This window comes from Panthera pardus, unplaced genomic scaffold, assembly GCF_024362965.1.
Source record: "Panthera pardus isolate Hobbes unplaced genomic scaffold, ASM2436296v1 HiC_scaffold_27, whole genome shotgun sequence".
In the NCBI taxonomy this organism is placed as follows: Eukaryota; Metazoa; Chordata; class Mammalia; order Carnivora; family Felidae; genus Panthera; species Panthera pardus.
Genome location: NW_026526843.1, coordinates 20,545,628 through 20,559,507, shown reverse-complemented (window position 1 = coordinate 20,559,507; position 13,880 = coordinate 20,545,628).

Below are 13,880 nucleotides of genomic sequence, written 5' to 3'. Positions count from 1 at the left end.
CCCTGCCTGGCCCTGGAGGCTGCCCTGCCTCCAGCTCCTGCCCCGCCTCCAGTTCCTTCCTCACCTCCAGCTCCTTCCTTGCCTCCAGCTCCTGCCCCGCCTCCACCTCCTTCCTCGCCTCTAGTTCCTGCCCCGCCTCCAGCCGCTGCCCCGCCTCCAGCCGCTGCCCCGCCTCCAGCTCCTTCCTCGCCTCTAGCTCCTGCCCCGCCTCCAGCTGCTGCCCCGCCTCCAGCCGCTGCCCCGCCTCCAGCTCCTGCCCCGCCTCCAGCCGCTGCCTCGCCTCCAGTTCTTTCCTCACCTCCAGCTCCTGCCTCACTTCCTGCCTCGCCTCCAGCTTCTGCCTCGCCTCCTTCCTCACCTCCAGCTCCTTCCTCGCCTCCAGTTGCTGCCCCGCCTCCAGCTCCTTCCCCGCCTCTAGCTCCTGCTCTGCCTCCAGCCGCTGCCCCGCCTCCATCTCCTTCCTTGCCTCTAGGTCCTGCCCCGCCCCCAGCTGCTGCCCCGCCTCCAGCCCCTTCCTTGCCTCCAGCTCCTGCCCCATCCCCAGCTCCTGCCTCGCCTGCCAGGGCAACCCCTGCTTGCCTCTGGGTCTGTGCAAGGAAATTGAGTGTATCCTCTGACTCTGATTCCGGGGCCTGGGGCAGAAAGACCTCCCATGCCTGGTATTTGTCGGGGGATCACACTTCGGCTTAAATACTGAGCCATCTCCACCAAGGCGACCTTGGATCTGAACTCCTTTTTGAATACCTTGTCCAGCACTCGTTATCTTCCCAGGGGCTGGAGGGCAGCCTGCGCGGCCTCCTGGAATTCCTGGTCCTCACAGTCGTGGGGAATGCCCAGGATGAGCGGCGAGCGCTGCTCATCCACGCCCATCCACCTGCACCAGCCAGGAAGCATTGCCAGTGCCATCGCGGATACCTGCGGGGGAGGGGCGCGATCGCACAGGGGCGCGCAGACTGTCACAGGCTCTGCAGTGGAGGCCTGTGGGTGCAAAGGGGAGAGAGGGACACTGGTGCCAGACAGCCCACCGCACCGCCCCCCACAGCGACCTGGATCTCCTCCCTGGCCAGTTCACGTCTTCCAGGCCACGACTCAGAACCCCCACCATGCAGCCCTTCACCTCTGCAAGGAGAAGGTCCCCTTTCGCCTTGTCCGACACCCCTGCTGGGGCCACTGCAGCCGGAGCCCCTCCCACCATCGTCTGCAACCCCGCAGCGGCCGGGAGCCCTCCCTTCCTGATCCCCACAGCCAGGAGCCCTCCCATCCTCTGTTTCTTAGGGCTGGACCCAGGGCACCCCTGCTCTGCCTGGGCGACCTAGACATGGGTCCCGCCCTCTCCCACCAGCACCTGCCCCTCTGCAACTGGAGCCGCCCTCCGCAGTCAGGAGCTCTTCCCACCCCTCCCCTCCAGCGCCGGCTGGGTTCCGCCTCCTGCCCCCACTGCCTGCCTTGGCAGAGATCCAGCCCTTACCCGAGGCGCTCGGTACTTCCAGGGTCCCGTTGGAGCAAAGCCCCTGGTCTCCGGCTCACTTTCTCTGACTCTGCAGGCGCTGCCTGGCAGAGACACGCCGCCTGCGGGCTGCAGGGCGACTCTGGAGGCCACCTCAAAGCCCTGGAGCGAGAGGATCACAAGAATGCACCTCAGCTTCACTGCCCAGGACTGCACAGTCCAGCAGGTCTCCCAAGTCCTCGGTACTAAGGCCACGTGGGCTTCCCGGTGTTCCCAGAATCCCCAGGTGGATGAGGGAACAAGATCTCGGTATCTCAGTGCAGGGCAAATGCCAGGATCAGGAGAGCAGGAGAAGAGGCATCCGTGTTGCCGTGACAACGGGACCTGCTTGGTTAGGGCTTGATGTGACAAGCCTTGGAGCCTCCAGAAGCAACAGGCACACCCTTTGGCCCTCCAGCTACAAAATGGTTTAATAGGGGTGTGGGAAGGTAAGGTTGGGGGAAGCTAGTAGAGAGAAAATTCAATGGTTGTGAATGGGGCCTGGAAAATGGGAGTGGGTGGTTAGCTGGGTGCCAATGTCCCTAGTGCCACTTTGCATTCACAGGTTAACCCCATCATGCCAGATACATCAATAACAGACACAGGCTGGCTGTTCCTAACTCAAAGGCCTAATTACAGCTTCTTATACTGCAAAACCAGCTCTCACCTCTTAGGCAGGCCCTGAATTGGAGATTGTGGGGTTTGGAATCAGGCAAAGCTGGATTCACCTAGTGGCTGGGTGGCCTTGCACAAATTACTGAGAATTTCTTTCCATCATCTGTAAATTGGACAATAAGAACACTCTTCAGGGGCACCTTGGTGGCTCAGTCAGTTAAGCGTCTGACTCTTGGTTTCAGCTCAGGTCATGATCTCACGGTTTCATGAATTCAATCCCTGCATCATGCCACAGCACAGAGCCTGCTTGGGATTTTCTCTCTTCCTCTTTCTCTTCCCCTCCCCAACTCACACTGACTCTGTCTGTCTTAAATAAATAAACTTTAAAAACCAAAGAACACTCTTCTTCCAGCATATTCGTGGAGCTTTACCTCAGACTGGACTGTCTGTCTTAAATAAACAAACTTTAAAAACTAAAGAACACTCTTCTTCCAGCATATTCATGGAGCTTTACCTCAGACTGGACACATGGTAATCTTCCAGTAGTGGACACAATGATGTAGGAATAGAAGGATGTGGTGAGGCAAGCATTGGTGTGGGTATTGAAGGCTGGTTGTTACAGCCACCTCAGTGGTCCCAAGTCTGAGCCCTGAGGAAAAAGGGGATGTGAAGGGAAACATTGGAACTGTTTTCCTGAGAAACACAAGGATCGACTGAGATGACAGAGTGTAACTCTCTGCTTTTACAGACTTAACTCCAACTCTCTCCCCCACCCCTAATTCTGGTAGAGACATTAATTTGCCATATTATATCACTATATATTTAAAAAACCTACTGGGAGAATCCATAGATTGGGAGAACTAGCTATGCATTTGGGGCTTGTTCAGATTTCAATCTGTCTATCCAGGCCACACAGTCATTACCAGATCCTCATCCCAGCAGTTTTTTAAGCCCATGACTGACCCAATTCTCTCACTTCCAAGCCAATTCTTGCCAGGGAGGACAATGGCTACTGGTATGTGCTTGTCTCTCTTTGGAATTTAGTTACTTTAGACTTCATTACACCCAGAACTCTCAAATGTCCTTTAAAAATATGTGACTTTCTTTGACCATCTGATTTCTTGTAGTTGTTACAGTGGGATCAATGCTCTGTCATGATGTACAGTCTAACCAGAAGACAGAACGAGCTTATTCCAGATCCATGAATAAGGTACTTCTTTCTCTGGAGACATTTTAAATAATTTCTCTTTTAATACTAGAACTGCTTAAGGTAGTTGGGGTATCCAGTGTGTGTGACTTTTTGACACGAGACGGAAGGGAACCCTGATGGATTTATAATTTCCCAAAGGCCCATTTCTGTTGAATTATGGATATTAGTAATAGGGGCTTCCTTTTGCTCCCTGGCTATGCTAGTCGCAAGTATACATAATTTTGCACCAGATTTATCAATGGAAAAGATATCCACTGGCTATTTTTCTGAGACTCTTATTAGCCTATCACCTAGATAAGTGTCAAAGTCTTCATTTTTCCACCCCACACTTCTTATTCAGTCTTCTCAATTTTTACATTTTTTAATGTTTATTATTTTTGAGAGAGAGAGAGACAGAGCACGAGTGGGGGAGGGGCAGGGAGAGAGTAAGACACAGAATCTGAAGCAGGCTCCAGGCTCTGAGCTGTCAGCACAGAGCCTGATGTGGGGCTCGAACTCATGGACCAAGAGATCATGACGTGAGCTGAGGTTAGACTCTAAACCAACTGAGCCACCCAGGTGCCCCAACAGTTTTCTCAAATTTTTATGTAGAATGCTAGAACAATGGGACATTGTAAAGCCAGACTTGAGAACCTAATGCTGGTTCACTAGACAAGGTGAAATTGAGTGTTTAATTAACAAATGACTGTTCTCTTCTAAGGCAAAAAGGAATTTTGTATCCATATTTATTATCCAAATTGTTCACAACATTTCTATCAGTCTCTCCTAGATGTATCACATGATGATAGACCAGCATCATTCTGAGATATTTATGTTCACAAAAACATTTTGTGTTTTATCCTAGGATCATTTGGGGGAATGTTCTGTAGTGCCATCACAGCTTACATGGGATGTTTTGATTTGGCATGTGGGAAAAAGTAACAAAAACAATTGATAGAAATAGGAAACACAGTGGATAGCAATATAATAACAAAAATAAATAGATGTAGTAACTCAGTATAGTGACATGGATTCTCACAGTTTACCCATGGCAAATAGTAAATATAAGCTTCCTAGAGCTAGGAATTCACCACAGCAGTCCTCAAAAGGAAATGCCCCATGGCTGTCTCTTGGGGGTTGTACAAAAAGGCAGATCATTTGGCTGCTAATGTTGCCCCTGTTGAGACTAGTGGCAAAAGTGCAGCTCTTCCTGGGCTAAGGCAAAGATGTTCCTCCAGACTCTAGACTGCCCGAAGAATATCTGCCTTTGTCCTTCACTGGCTGCTGCCATCAGCACATACAGTATCCTTCTTAGAGGATGTGTGTTCTTTGATGCACAAAAGTTTTAAACTTTGATTAAGTCCAGTTTATCTATTTTTCCCTTGGTTGCTTGTGCTTTTGGTGTCATTTCTAAGGAAACATTGCCTAATCAAAGGCCACAAGGTTTATACCTATTTTTTTTTCTGTTTTATAATTTTAGCTCTTACATTTAGGTGTTTGGTGCATTTTGAGTTAATTTTTGTATAAGAGGTGAGATAGGAGTCCAAATTCATTATTTTACATTAGGCTATCCAGTCATCTCAGTATGATTTGTGGAAAAGACTATTATTTTCTAATGGAAGGTCTTGGCACCCTTATCAGAATCAATTGACCACAGACATATAAGTTTATTTATTGAGTCTAAATTCTATTCCATTTATATGTCTACCCTTATGCCAGTACTACACAGTCTTGATGACTCTCGATTTGTATTAAGTTTAGAAGTCAGGAAGTGTTGAGTCTTCTTTGTTCATATTTTTAAAGATTATTTGAGCTATTAGAGGTCCCTTGAAATTCTATACAAACTTGAAGATTAGTGTCTCCATTTATGAAAAAAAAAAGCCAGTGGGATTTTTATAGGGAATACATTTAATCTTTGGATCAATTTGGATAATATTATCAACAATATTAAGTCTTCTAATCTATGAGCACAGGATGTATTTCTATTTATGTAGATCTTTAACTCCTTTCAACAATGTTTTATAGTTTTCAGGGTTCACGTCTTTCACTTCTTTGATTAAATTTATTGCTGAGTATTTTATTCTTTTTGATGCTACTGTAAATAAAACTGTTTCCTTCAGTTCGTTTCATATTGTTTATTGCTAGTGTATAGAAATACAACTGATTTTTATATATTGATGTAGCCTACAACTTTGCTGAATTTATTTATGAGCTCTATTAGTTTTTTTTTTTGTATTCCTTATATAAGATTATGTCATAAATATGTAGAGATAGTTTTATTTCTTCATTTCCAATCTGGATACATTTTATTTCATTTTGTGTCTAATTTCACTGGTTAGAACCTTCAGACCAATGTTGACTGGAAGTTATGAGAGCAAATATCCTTGCCTTGTTCCAGAATATTGGAGAAAAAGCCTTCAGTTTTTCACCATTGAGTATGAAGTAAGCTGTGGGTTTTTTCCTAGATGTTCCATATTGGATTGAGGAAGTTCTCTTCAATTTCTAGTTTGTGTGTGCATGTGTGTTTTACTGTTTTTATCATGACATGGTTTTGGACTTTTTCAAATGATTTTCATGTATCTATTAAGGTGATTATATAGGCTTTTCCTTTTATTGTATTAATATGGTGCATTGCATTAATTGATTTTTGTATGTTGAACCAACCTTGCATTCTTGAAATAAATCCCAGTTGGTCATGTATTATCTTTTTGTATTCTGCTAGATTCAGTTTGCTAGTATTTTGTTGGGGATATTTTCATATATATATTCATGAGGGAAATTGGCCTGTAGCTTTTCTTTCTTTCTTTCTTTCTTTCTTTCTTTCTTTCTTTCTTTCTTTCTTTTCTTCTGATGTCTGTGTCTGGTTTTGGTATCAGGATAATGGTGACCTCATAAAATGAGTTAGGAAGTGTTCTTTCCTATTTTTGTGGAAGGATTTGAAAAGGTTGTCATTTTAATTATTCTTTGTTAGAATTCATCAGTCAGGCCATCTGGTTCTGGGCTTTATTTTTGTGGGAAGTTGTTTGATTACTAACTCAATCTCCAGTTATAATTCTGTTCATATTTTTAATACCTTATTGAATCAGTTTTGGCAGTTTGTGTCTTTCTAGGAATTTTTCAATTTCATCTAGCTTATCTAATTTGTTGGCACATAATTTTTCACCAGTATTCCCTATGATCCTTTTTATTTTTGCAAGGTTGCTAGTAATGTTTCTTCCATTCCTGATACTAGTATTTTGAGACTTCTCTATTTTTTTCTTGGCCAGTCTCACTAAAGGTTGTCAGTATTGTTGATCTTTTCAAAGAAACAGCTTTTGGTTTTGCTCATTTTCTTTGTTGTTTTCCTATTCCTTATTTTATTTATTTCTCTCTATTTTTTTTATTTCCTTCTTTCCGGTATATTTGGGTTTAGTTTGCTCTTCCTTTTATAGTTTCTTAAGGTGGAAGTTTAGGTTATTATTTGAAATCCTTTTCTTTTTTAATATATGTGTTTACAGCTATAATTTCCCTCTGATCACTTGTTTGCTGCATCACATAGATTTCAATATAGTGTACTTTCATTTTTATTTACTTTGCTGTATTTTGTAATTTCTCTGTGATTTCTTCTTTGAGTTGTGATGTAGGAATGTGTTGTTTAATTTCCACATATTTGTGAATTTTCCACTTGTACTTCTGGTATCAATTTCTAATTTCATTCCATTGTGGTTGAAGAGCATACTTGGTGTGATTACATCATTTTTTCAAGTAAAATTAACATACAGGGTTATATTAGTTTCAGGTGTACAATATAATGATTCCACAATTCTATACATTACTCAGTGCTCAACATGATAAATATACTCTTAATCTCCTTCACCTATTTCACCCATCCCCCCCCCACCTCCCCTCTGGTTACAATCAGTTTGTTCTCGATAGTTAAGAGTCTGATTCTTGGTTTCTCTCTTTCTCTTTTTTCCTTTGTTTTTTTTTTTTTTTGTTTTGTTTTGTTTCTTAAATTCCACATATGAGTGAAATCATAAGGTATTTGTCTTTCTCTGACTTATTTCATGTAGCATTATACTCTCTATATCCATACATGTTGTTGCAAATGGAAAGGTTTAATTATTTTTATGACTAATATTTCATTGTATGTGTGTGTATTATATCTTCTTTACCCATTCATCTATGGATGGACACTTGGGTTGCTTTCATATCATGGCTATTGTAAATAATGCTATAGTAAACATAGGGGTACATACATCTTTTCAAATTAGTGTTTTAATTTAATTTGGATAAATGCCCAATAGTGGAATTACTGCATGATACAGTAATTCTGTTCTTTCTTTCTTTCTTTCTTTCTTTCTTTCTTTCTTTCTTTCTTTCTTTCTTCCTTTCGGAGTCTCTATACTATTTTCCACAATGGCTGCACCAGTTTGCATTGTACCAACAGTACATGAGGGTTCCTTTTTCTTCACAACCTCACCAACATTTGTTATTTCTTGTGTTTGTGATTTTAGCCATTCTGACAGGTGTGAGGTGGTATCTCGTTGTTTTGATTTGTATTTGCCTGAAGATTAGTGATGCTGAACACCTTTTCATGTGTCTGTTGCCCATCTGTATGTCTTCTTTGGAGAAATGTCTATTCATGTCTTCTGCCTATTTTAATCAGATTATTTTGAAGGGGTGTTGAATTCTATAAGTTCTTTATATATTTTGGATATTAACCAACTTATCAGATATATAACATGCAAATATCTTCTCTCATTCATTAGGTTGCCCTTTTGTTTTGTTGATCGTTTCCTTCACTGTGCAAAAGCTTTTTGTTTTGGTGTAGTCCCAATAATTTAATTTTGCTTTTGTTTGCCTTGTCTTAGGAGACATATCTCGAAAAAATGTTGCTAGGGCTTATGTCAAAGAAATGACTGCCTATGTTTTCTTATAGGATTTTTATGGTTTAAGGTCTCACATTTAGGTCTTTAGTCCATTTTGGGTTTATTTTTGTATATTGTGTAAGAATATGGTTCAGTTTCTTTCTTTTGCATGTAGCTATCCAGTTTTCCCAATACCATTTGTTGAAGAGATTATTTTTTTCTCCATTGTATATTTTTGCCTTCTTTGTCATAGATTAATTGACCATAAAAGTGTGGATTTATTTCTGGACTCTCTGTTCTGTTCCATCGATCTATGTGTCTATTTTTGTGCTAATACCATACTGCCTTGATTACTATGGCTTTGTAGTATATCTTGAGTACTGGGATTGTAATATCTCCAGTTTTGTTCTTCTTTTTAAAGATTGCTTTTGCTATTCAGGGTCTTTTATGGTTCCATACAAATTTTAGTATTATTTGTTGAAGTTCTATGGAAAATACTGTTGGTATTTTGATGGGGATTGCATTGCATGTATAGATTGCTTTGGGTAGTGTAGACATTTTAACAGTATTTGTTCTTCCAATCCGTTGGCATGAAATGTCTTTCCATTTCTTTGTGTTGTCTTCAATTTCTTTGATCAGTGTTTTATAGTTTTCAGAGTACAGGTCTTTCACCTCTTTGGTTAGGTTTATTCCTGGGTATCTTATTATTTTGAGTGCAATTGTAAATGGGATTGTTTTCTTAATTTCTCTTTCTGCTACTTCATTATCAGTGTATAAAGATGAAACAGATTTCTGTATGTTAATTTTTTATCCTGTGACTTTAGTGAATTCATTTTTCAGTTCTAGTAGTTTTTTGGTGATGTCTTTAAAGTTTTCTATATATCATATCATATCATCTGTAAATAGTGAAAGTTTTACTTCTTCCTTACCAATTTGGATTCATTTTCTTTTTTTCTCATCTGATTGCTGTGTCTGGAACCTCCTGTGCTATGTTCAATAAAAGTGGCAAGAGTGGACATCCTCATCCTATTCCTGATCTTAGAAGAAAAGTTCTCAGTTTTTCACCCTCAGTTAGTTATGGGTTTTTCATATATGACCATTATTATGTTCAGGTATGTTCCCCCTAAGCCTACTTTGTTCAGAGATTTTTTAAATCATGAATGGATGTTGTACTTTGTCAAATGCTTTTTCTGCATCTTGAAGTGATTATATGAGCTTTATCCCTTCTCTTGCTAATGTAATGTATCATGTTGATTGCTTTGCAAATATAGAACCACCTTGCATTATTGGAATAAATCTCATTTGTTGGTGACTTTTAAAGTGTATTGTTGAATTTGGTTTGCTCATATTTTGTTAAGAATTTTTGTGTCTATGTTCATCAGAGATATTGGCCTGTAGTTTTCTTTTTTTGTAGTGCCTTTATCTAGTTTTGGTATCAGGGTAATGCTGGCCTTGTAGAATGAATTTGAAATATTTTCTTCCTCTTCCATTTTTTGAAATAGTTTGAGGAAAATAGGCATTACGTTTTCTTGAAATGTTTGGTATAATTCACCTGTGAATCCATCTGGTTCTGGACCTTTGTTGAGAGTTTTTTGATTACTGAGTCAACTTAACTACTAGCAACTAGTCTGTTAAAATTTTCTACTTCTTCTTGATTCAGCTTTGGAAGGTTGTATTTTTCTAGCAATTTATCTATTTTTTCCTAGGTTGTCCAATTTGTTGGTATATACTTTTTCACAATATTCTCTTATAATCCTTTATATTTCTGCAGTGTTGGTTGTTATTTCGCCTCCTTTATTTCGGATTTTATTTATTTGAATCCTCCCTCTTTGTAAAAAAAAAAAAAAAAGATTAGTTTAGCTAAAGGTTTATCAATTTTATTAATCTTTTCAAATAACCAGATCCTGCCTTCATTGATCTGTTCTGTTTTTTTTTTTTTAGTCTCTATTTCATTTATATATGTTCTGATCTTTATGATTTCCTTCCTTCTACTAGCTTTGTGCTTTATTTGTTCTTCTTTTTCTAGCCCCTTTAGGTGTAAGGTTAGTGGTTTATTTGAGATTTTTCTTGCTTCTTGAAGTAGGCCTGTATTGTGGTAATCTTCCCTCTTAGAACAGCTTTTTGTGTATCCCAAAGATTTTGGACTATTGTTTTTATTTTCATTTTTCACCATGTATTTTTTAATGTCCTGTTTGATTTCTTGGTTTAACCATTTACTGTTAAGTAGAATGATATTTAGCTTCCATTTATTTATGGTCTTTCTAGAATTTTTCTTATGATTGATTTTAGTTTAATACTCTTGTGGTTGGAAATGACTTCAATCTTTTTGAATTTGTTGAGACTTGTTTGGTAGCCTAACATGATCTATTCTGTAGAATGTTTCATGTGCACATAAAAATAACATGTATTCCACTGTTTTTGGATGGAATGTTCTGAATATATCTGTTAGATCCATCTGGTCCAATGTGTCATTCAAAACCACTGTTTCCTTGTTGGTTTTCTGCCTGGATGATTTATCCTTTGATGTAAGTGGGGTGTTAAAGTCCCCTACTTCTGTTGTATTACTATCACTTTCTTCCTTTATGTCTGTTAATAGTTGTTGTGTGTACTTGGGTGCTTTCATGTTGGGTGCATACATATTTACAATTGTTATATCTTCTTGTTGGATTGTTCCCTTGATCATTAAGTAGTGTCCTTCTCTGTCTCTTGTTACAGTCTTTATTTTAAACTCTATTTTGTCCAACATAGATATTGCTATCCCAGCTTTCTTTTCGCTTCCATCTCATGAATATAATTTTGGTTCAGCTTCTCTCCTTTCTCCAATTCCCTGAACTTTGGCCTTCCCCCAGCCTAAGCACCTACTGAGAATAGACTGGCCTCAGGGGAAAATATTCTCTGGTATACTATGTGATCATACCACCTTTCCAGCCCACTTTTCCACATTTGATTCTTTCTAGCCTTGCTTACTCTTCTTATAACAGAAAAATGCTTTTTGCATAACTCTTCAGATGTTTGAAGACTTTATGGTCACAGCACAGCATTCTCCCTATTGCAATAGCCCCTTTTCCCTCTTGTAATAATTCTTCTGAATAAAAATCTCTTCTTACTAAATCTGTATTTGTTTGTTTTATTTGAAAATACTTAACATACAATAAAACACACCTGTTTTAGTTGTACAGGCCCGTGAGTTTTGATAAATGTATGCATTTATATAATCACCATTGCAATCAAGATTCAGAATGTTTCCATCACTCCATCAAAGAGTGCATACTGTATGATTCCACTTATATAAGACTCTTAAGAATGCAAACTAATCCATAGTGACAGAAAATAGATTGCTGACTTCAGGGTGGAAGGACTACAAAAAGGCACAAGGAAAGTAGATGCATATGTTCACTATTTTAATGGGTGATGGGTCCACAGATGTATATATGTGTGAAACTAAACACGTACGGTTTAAATATGTGCCATTTCTTATTGTTAAATATATATTAACAAAGCTGTTAAAGGGGCACCTGGGTGGCTCAGTTGGTTAAGTGTCTGACTTCAGCTCAGGTCATGATCTTCTGGTTTGTGAGTTCGAGCCCTGCGTCAGACTCTGTGCTGACAGCTCAGAGCCTGGAGCCTGTTTCAGATTCTGTGTCTCCCTCTCTGCCCCTCCCCTCCTCATGCTCTATCTCTATCAAAAGTGAACATTTAAAATTTTTTTAAAAGTAAAGCTGTTAAAAATATGAATGTACAAAAACATTTACAAATTAAAATGCCCTGTAGTTATCTCTCACAGCCAGAGAAAACTTCAGAGAGAGACACACATATTTCCAACCAGAAAGTAGGTGCAGAAGGCACCCAGAGGAAGAAATTGTGCTGATCACATTATGTAGAATGCAGCAGACAAAAGTAGTTCCCGAGCAGTGGGAGGGAGGGGGGGACTGGGGTCACAGGCAGCATTCATAGGCAGGGCCCAGTGTTCATATGACATTCAAAGAGAAAGGAATCCTTCAGATAAAGTTAGATAACAGGCCTGGCATACAAATTGCTCCCTAGGAGACAGCACTGTGCAGAAAGTGTTCAATAACAGTGTACAGTGAAGAGGGTCTGAAGCATGGGTCTTTCGCAGAGCAGATGGTGTGATAGAAAACATTCACAGGCACAGTGCATGTTGCAGAGACCATTCACATAAAAGAAGGCTGGGTGGAAACAGCGTTAACAAGGAAGCCCATCAGGAAAGCAGTGCCAGTCTTTCTCAAGCAGGAAGAGTTGAGAACAGGGACTCCGTGGTTTACACCAACAGAAGGCTAGAGCAACAAAGATCAAGGAGGCTGCCACTAGAAAATAAGGAAAAAACCCCAATGATTCCAGCTTCCAAAAGGACTGTCATGGATGATCCTCAGGTTCTCCAGAGGCCACTGAAAAAATACATGTGTACCCTATTTTTGACAACCCATAGTGTTCAGTGTTGCTGCCAGAGAATAAGGGCTTCTCTTCTGCCTTCCAAATCCTGTATAATTACCTCTTAGAATACTCAAGTACCTGCAGAACTGATCCCAGAAACACTTTGATGATGGATTCTGGGACCTGTAGTTTCGAGTATTCTCCCTTATATAGGGGAGAGAATGCACAAAGAGGCAAGCATGCTGCCTAGTTGCTAACAGCCAATCCAGCATGGGCCACCTCTTTGACCACTCATCACCCATAATACTCTTCTATCCATATTTTTCTCCCAAATATTCAATAGCAATACTATGTTTCTGCTTAGCATAATGCAAGCATCCTTCATATAGGGGAATGTGCCTTCATCTTCTCCAAGAAGCAGTGTCAAAAATCCCATTAGAAACACCCTCATTCTCTGGGGGATGTCTGTTCCTTTTCTAGTTCTGTCACAATTACACTTTGATATGCTGTAATCCACAGACTATAAGATTAAGCACCACCCACACAATTTAAATTGAGGTTAATAAATGAGAGAAGGAAAATTGGGCTAATAGATTCAAATATATAACAACAAAGCAAGACAAAATATGCATAGTTTCTATAGCTCTTATTTCTGAAGCTAGTCATTAGGTCATAGTATTTATAATTTCCTTCTTCCACCAGTATTTCAAGTTCTCTATGACCTCATTCAGGTGGCTGGGTTGTTTACCTGGTGGGAAGATACTAATCTTCATTTCTGACCAGTACGAGCCCTTAGTGGTCCTGCCTGCATGGGTCACTATAGTTCTCCATTAACTTGTATTATTGGACATGGGAACACTAAGAAACACTCTCAGAGGATCAGTCTCCTAGGTTGCAAACATAGTCCTTCCTGCCCCCACTATGTAACAGCAACCGTGTTTCCCCTTGATAATCAGAAGCAATCAACCAGCCACTAACCCTCTTCTTTGTTGTTTCAGTGGCATGAGGGACCCCCACATGGCCATGTGGCAATCTCAACTTTCAGTTCAATGGAACCATTGTTGGTTCCCCTGGTGAAAGCTTTCCTCCCTTGAGGCCTCCACAGGGAGAAGATATTGTACAAAGAAGCATCACAAGAAGAATGTGTTCTTTGGAGACCTACAGGTTGAAGACATTCATAAGCAGAGTCCTTAGAGGACACCACATGAGGGTTCATGGGTTGGGGGCTTTCACAGGTTAGATCTATGGGGGAGGTGGGGGAGGAATAGAGGGTATGTTCTGGGATCAGCCTTCTTGGTGGAAACATGGTATGCTAAGTGATTTTTCAAAATAACACTACCGTATTTTC